Source organism: Scylla paramamosain, chromosome 25 (genome assembly GCF_035594125.1).
Source record: "Scylla paramamosain isolate STU-SP2022 chromosome 25, ASM3559412v1, whole genome shotgun sequence".
Lineage (NCBI taxonomy): Eukaryota > Metazoa > Arthropoda > Malacostraca > Decapoda > Portunidae > Scylla > Scylla paramamosain.
The window spans coordinates 20478393-20485892 of NC_087175.1; the positions used below are offsets into that span (position 1 = coordinate 20478393).

A 7500-nucleotide genomic window follows, 5' to 3' on the forward strand; every position below is an offset into this window, starting at 1 on the left:
TCAGTGCTTGAGAACTATTTAAGAGACACGTACAAAAATAAAGATCTTTAAAGCTACAGATAATCATGGAAAAAGTGAAAAAAAGTGAGAAATAATAATAATGATAAAATGTTTGGAAGGACAGAGAGAGAGAGAGAGAGAGAGAGAGAGAGAGAGAGAGAGAGAGAGAGAGAGAGAGAGAGAGAGAGAAACGAAAGAATACTTAGTCAATTTTGTTTCTTCAAAGCTTGAGAATTATTTAAGATATACGTAAAAAAAAATAAGGGTCTCTAAATTTATTCATGTGAAAAAAGTTGTCAGGCAGTGAAAGAGTTAAAGAAGTTATAAGTACAGACACATACTGAGAAAAAAAATTCCAGTTTTGCTTGAATACTTGTCAGTTCTGCCGAGAGAGAGAGAGAGAGAGAGAGAGAGAGAGAGAGAGAGAGAGAGAGAGAGAGAGAGAGAGAGAGAATACTAAGTTAATTTGTTTCTTCAAGGCAAAAGAACTATATACAAAAATAAGGGAATATAAATTTACAGATACTCCTGGGAAAGTTGAAAAAAAGGTAAAAAAAATGGTTTACAAGGACAGAAAGGGAGATATTGAAACAAAAGAATACTAAGTTAATCAGGTTTCATCAAGGCTAGAGAAATATTTAAAAGACAAGTAAAAAAAAATAGTGTCTTTAAATTTACATATAATCATGAGAAAATTCGTTTTGTGGTAAAAGGGTTAAAGCAAGAATAACTTCATATACATACACACATACATACATACATACATACATACATACATACATACATACATACACACACACTCAAAAACTTCAACAGGCAAGAATGGGAGGAAGGAAAGCATCCCTTATTTTCCCCTTCATGGACCATTAAGCCATTAGCAATACACACACAGAAAAAGAGAATGAGGTAGAGTAAAAAAAGGGTGTAGTGGTAAGAAGTATATTAATGGAGGGATAGAAAACATAGAGGGTTATTTATAATTTTTTTATAGCTTGGTGTATTTTTTGTCTTTCTTTTTTCTTTTTCTTTTCTTTTTAATTATTGTTATTTTTTCTATTTTCTTTTCTCCATTTCCTTTTCTTTCCTTTCCTTTTCTTCTTTCCTCCTCCTCCTCCTTCTCCTCCTCCTCCTCCTCCTCCTTCTCCTCCTCCTCCTCCTCCTCCTCCTCCTCCTCCTCCTCCTCCTCCTTCTCCTCCTTCTCCTCCTCCTCCTCCTCCTCCTCCTCCTCCTCCTCCTCCTCCTCCTCCTCCTCCTCCTCCTCCTCCTCCTCCTCCTCCTCCTCCTCCTCCTCCTCCTCCTCCTCCTCCTCCTCCTCCTCCTCCTTCTCCTCCTCGAAATTTGCAATCAGCTGGTAAGGAGTAAGAAGCAATAAGTCTGTTGCTGCTTGTTCTTTCCTTGTGTTCCTTTGTGCTGCTAATACTGCTGCCCCTGCTTCTCTTCCTCCTCCTCCTCCTCCTCCTCCTCCTCCTCCTCCTCCTCCTCCTTCTCCTCCTCCTCCTCCTCCTCCTCCCCTTTCTTCTTCATGCACCATTAACTAGGCGAAGGAAAAGTAAAGAGAGGGAGAAGGAAACGAAAGGTAAATGCAAACACACACACACACACACACACACACACACACACACACACACACACACACACACACACACACACACACACACACACACACACACACACACATTGCTTCCTTCTTTACTTTCCGAACGAATACATTTTTAAACGAGAGAGAGAGAGAGAGAGAGAGAGAGAGAGAGAGAGAGAGAGAGAGAGAGAGAGAGAGAGAGAGAGAGAGAGAGAATAACACCAATCTATTCACCTTCCCCAAAAATTCACACACACACACACACACACACACACACACACACACACACACACACACACACACACACACACACACACACACATAAATAGATAGATAGTTTATTGACCATACATAATGCACACAACAAATATTAATCCTGAAGAAAACAAAAACACACTAAGGCCATGAACTAACAGACTCCCCAGTAAATAAAACCCAATAAAGTCTCCAACACTTCTCCCTTCGTTTGTGTTCCTTAGTGTACCTCAACAACATACCCCAATAAAACCCATTAAGTTATCTACAAAAACTACTCCCTCTTCCTTTGTGTTCCTTAGTGTACCTCAACAACATACCCCAATAAAACCCATTAAGTTATCTACAAGAACTACTCCCTCTTCCTTTGTGTTCCTTAGTGTACCTCAATAATGCACACTAACTCACAAACGCGTCCAAATAAACTCAACAAACTTCCCACTATTATTATCTTCCTTTGTGTTCCTTAGTGCACATCAATATATGTGCATTAACTGACAAACGCACCAACGAATTCCCCATTACTCTTCTCTTCCTTTGTGTTTCTTAGTGCACCTCAATATACCATGCCTTACTCTCTCATATAGCATTCCCTCCACGGCCTCATATTACCAGTGGCTGCCCGGGTCGCGTGCTGGCTGCGTCACGCCATCCACTCATGCACTAAATAGATGACTTGATGGACAGGAGGTGGCTGGGACAATTGTTATGTTGGCTCCAGGAAGGCTGACCTCTTGGCACTGATGTGTGTGTCTCCTGGGAGGTGGTGTAGCCTTGGATACGTGTGTGTGGGGGGAGGAAGGAAGTGTAGGGAGGGGAAATCTGTGTGCAGCTGTTGGAGGGAGGGAAAGGTGTGTGGGTGTGTAGGTGTGAGGGGAAGGATGTGTGTGTGTGTGTGTGTGTGTGTGTGTGTGTGTGTGTGTGTGTGTGTGTGTGTGTGTGTGTGTGTTGAAAAGGAGGAAAGATTGAGTCTCTCTTTCTCTCTCTCTCTCTCTCTCTCTCTCTCTCTCTCTCTCTCTCTCTCTCTCTCTCTCTCTCTCTCTCTCTCTCTCTCTCTCTCTCTCTCTCTCTCTCTCTCTCCTAAAAATTTCTTTGTTTGATAAGTGAAGAAAGTCTCTCTCTCTCTCTCTCTCTCTCTCTCTCTCTCTCTCTCTCTCTCTCTCTCTCTCTCTCTCTCTCTCTCTCTCTCTCTCTCTCTCTCTCTCTGTCTGTCTGTGTGTCTGTCTGTGTGTGTGTGTCTGTGTGTGTGTGTGTGTGTGTGTGTGTGTGTGTGTGTGTGTGTGTGTGCAATTCAACCACAGTCTTGAGTATCACGCAATGTACTCGCGAGAACAGAGGTCAAGGGAATGATGGATGGGTGCATATGGGAAAGTGAGAGGAGAATGGATGGGGAGAGGAGGAGGAGAAGGAGAAGAAGAAGGAGGAGGGGAGAAAGAGTAGATAGAAGAATTATGGGAGAAAGAGTGGAGAGGCAAAAAAAAAAGAGAGAAAGATGGATGAGAAGAAAGGAGAAAAGAAAGAGTGGATGGAAAGAATAAGGAGGAAATGAGTACGGAAAAATAAGAATGAAAGGAAGGAATAAATGGGGAGATGAATGAAAGACGGCTAAGTAGGAAGGAGTGGGAGGGAAGAATGATATAATAGAATGAATAATAAGGAACAAATGTAAGAAAAATTGCACAAGAACGATAACTTTTTAGCTTAAGAGCACAATTCATTTTTTTTTATTATAATTTCATATTTTGTTCCTCAAGTGTGTCCTAGATAAAAAAAATATATATATAGTTAATTGATAGAAATAGCGAACAAATGTATATAAAGAAGAGAAACAGAACAAAGGTACACGGGACATGAATAACTAAATGGAAAGGAGAAGAGAAGGGAACATAACAGAACAGAAAAGAACAGACTTGAGCAGCAGCTGGGGACGAGTGTTATTCAAATAATATCACATTCTCAACGACCACGTCTTGCCTCGTGACCACCGCCCATTACCCTTCAGGAGAGTTAAGAGGTCATATAGTCGTGGTTCGATCAATGGGCAGCCCAGGAACCCTCCACGCACCGCACTAAGGAACACCCAGGGAAGACACTAACTTCTCTCATTCCTCTCGCTCATCAGTGAAAACCTTTAGCAAATTGAGCAGGGTATGAATCTTAGAGGAGTGACAGGGAAGGATATTTGTTGGAGTTAGTGTGTGTTGTTTGTGTGTGTGTGTGTGTGTGTGTGTGTGTGTGTGTGTGTGTGTGTGTGTGTGTGTGTGTGTGTATTTGTGTGTCTGCATTCAGTAGCTTTTCCGTATATTGGTCATTTAAGGGAGATTCTGTGTAAGGTTTTGCTTGGTATGAAACTCGATACTCTACGGGAAACACAACCATTATTTTATTACGATCCCTTCCCGCCCCGCACCACAACCACCGTCACCACGATCACCACGAAGTCATCACTCCTAACAGTACCATCCCTTTACCATCTTCATCCTCACCATCAACCACAACAGGACCGAACACAACTGAACCTAACCTAACCTACACGAGCACCACTACCACCACCACCACCACCACTACTACCACCACCACGTTCCCACATCACCATATCCATCCAGTCTCACATCTCTTACTTTACACGAGTCCTCATCACAAACACCCTCGTGAAAACCAAAAATTCTACAGATGTTTGTCCTTCCTTTGCATTTTCTTTGTGTTTCCTTGCATTCCTTACTTCCATGACTCCCTCACCCCCATTTCGCCTTCTCCTCGCTCCCGCCCCTTCCTGCTTCCTCCTGTCTCTCCCCCGACCCCTGCATCATGATCAGACCCCCCCCCCTCTCTCTCCAGCCCCCTCGTCAGCATCTGTCCTGCCAATATCCTGCTGGTATTGTCAATAACGCCCACGGAAATATCTCGGTTGGTGCCTCCTCTGCTGTTTCCTCCCTTTTGGTGTTCTTAATCAAGCACGCCCGTCCGTCCTTCATTTTGCAAAGCGTCCTCGAACCCGCCATTCCATTCTCTCTCTCTCTCTCTCTCTCTCTCTCTCTCTCTCTCTCTCTCTCTCTCTCTCTCTCTCTCTCTCTCTCTCTCTCTCTCTCTCTCTCTCGATAGTGTCTTCTCGTCTCGATTTGCTTGTTTTATTTAATTTTGTTTTGTTTTATGTTATCTGTTCTGTGGTTTCTCTTATTTAGTTTATTGTTTCATTTTCTATTCGACGCTTCTTTTTATTCAGTATCGTTTAGATTTTTTTTTCATCTATTTTTGTTCCCCATTGAGTGACTTTTTTTGTTAATCCCATATGTATATTTTCTAGTCAGAACCTTTATTTTATTTAATTTTTGTTTTATTCAGCAAACTTTATTTTTTTATTTTTTTTTATTTGGTGTCTTTTGATCTTGTAATTTTTTTGTTTTCTCGTCTGTTCGTTTTTTTTTTTTCAATCGTTATCTTATTGTCTGTTTCATGTAATTTCAGTTCAACATCTTTCCATTGCAGATTCCTTATTCAGTACCATTCTTCTCGTCTCTGTTCCATACCTTTGTTTGAATTCAGCACCTTCTTCACGTCTTCATTCAATGCTTTTTAATTCAACAATCTTCTTTTCTTTTGCTCAATATCTTCTCGTTCTCTATTCGACGCTCTTTTTTTTAATGCAATATCTTCGTGCTCTCGTCTGGATTCGTTTGAAATCTTTTATGTCACGGAAGACTGGTATTCGGAATTGGATTTTTCTCTTGTCTATTTTCACTTGAGCTTAGGACACTGGCACAAAGGGAGTATCAGGGCAGTGCTGAAACCCTTATTGATCTTTGGAGACTTGCTGGAAAAGGCACAAGGCTTTCAAAAATAGACGCTGGAAGGATTTCTAGTTTTATCTTCTTGCGACAATTTAAGAAAAAAAAAAGATTATCTGGCTTCTGTCCAAAAATCTGAATCGATATTGAATTAAGACTAAGTTGAAAATGGATTTGTTTTCATTCCCTGGCCTTTGCTGAGCGATATTAAGAGTCATATTTTTGGTGATTTTATCTTCGCTCTTTACTCGTGCCCCCGCTTACTGTAAAATACGACGGTACATTCCGGTACACGGGACGAATAATTCTGAAGCGACGGCGGAACATACAGCAAACTTGTTATTTTTTATTGTTATTGAACTCTGGCGTGAGTGACGACGTGTTCTTTACTGAGTGTAGGGCCTGGAGGGAGGGAGGGGGCGGGGTGGAGGAGGGGGTGTCTTACCTGCCTTGCCTTACCTGCCTCAGTTTTCTTGCCTGAGTTTAGGTTAGTACCCGTTACTATCAACACCTTGACTGACAGGGATACTATGACACTTGGCTGCTAAGATCACTGTGACACTGACAAGGACTATGACGACAGACAAGTTCTTTGACACTTTTGGCAGATAGGGACTATTTCACTTTGCTAATAAGAACGTTGACACTGATAAGGACTATTACACTTGGTTGATAACGACACTACGACACTTCTGGGTGATAAGGACACTGATACTTGTTCGTTCATGTGAGCAGACAAAGATTCTCCTGGACAAGAATAACACCACAGATTTCAGCTCTTCCATCATTCCTGTTGGCGTTGTTTTCCAAAATAGTTTGTTTCCATCAATCCGTTTAAATGTGATGATGATACGGTGCTTGGTGTTTAATTTGATTACCACTAGACGATATTAATGACCTAGAATAAGAGTACAGGAGGTAAAAGGTTTGAATTACTCCATCATTCCTTTCGCTGTGAGTGTTGTGCTTGAAAACTGAATTCTAAGTTAGTATCATCACATTTTATTAAGCCTGAAAGCCATAACAGTGAAGGGATTGATTGTGCGTGGGTTGCTTTGTTGTTATGAGTGCACCTGACAAAATACTGTCTTCTTATAAAGCGTGGAGGTAATGCACTCTTCCTTCCCTTCCTCATGAGAAACCATTTCAGTAGAAGTATTAAAACATCTCCGGAACTAAATTGCCCTGTGTTTTGGAAATATTTGATGCATATTTGCTCACATATATTTCTCTCTCTCTCTCTCTCTCTCTCTCTCTCTCTCTCTCTCTCTCTCTCTCTCTCTCTCTCTCTCTCTCTCTCTCTCTCTCTCTCTCTCTCTCTCTCTCTCTCTATTTATTTATTTATTTTTTTTAACAGGGCAGCAAAACAGAAGGCCTTTTCTCCTACATATTGGTATTTTAAGACATCTACATAACTAAATTGTCAAGTGTTTTGGAGCTCTTTGTTACATATCTATTTTCCTCTTAAATATGCTTTTCCCTCGGCCTGCCTCCTTTCCATATCATCAAAACTAAAAAAGAAAAAATCTCGGTATTCCATAAGTGAGTTACTCCAAACGCAAGGTGATGCACACACCAGTAAAGTGATTCAAAAGTCACTCGTCTCGTCACCTTCCTTGTTCTGCTTTCCTCATTAAAAAAATAAAATAAAATAAAAATAAGAATAAATTAATTAATAAAAAATCTCAATACTCCACTCATAAGTTGCTTCAAACATCACGTCGTCTACTCACACTAGGAAACAGATTCAAAAGTCTCTCGTCATCTTCCCTTCTCGGTTTTTTCCCCATGTCACTCGTCTCATGGCCTTCCCTTCACTGCTGCCATGGAGTGTTCAGCTTCTCTCAGCGCGCCGTGATCTTCCAGGTGACCGCTTGTCCG

The 7500-nt window shown here is 41.2% G+C and overlaps 1 pseudogene; it reads right to left on the minus strand.

Moving 5' to 3' along the window:
- LOC135113390 (zwei Ig domain protein zig-8-like) overlaps positions 1–7500 on the minus strand; it is a 73626-nt pseudogene that overhangs the window by 44026 nt on the left and 22100 nt on the right.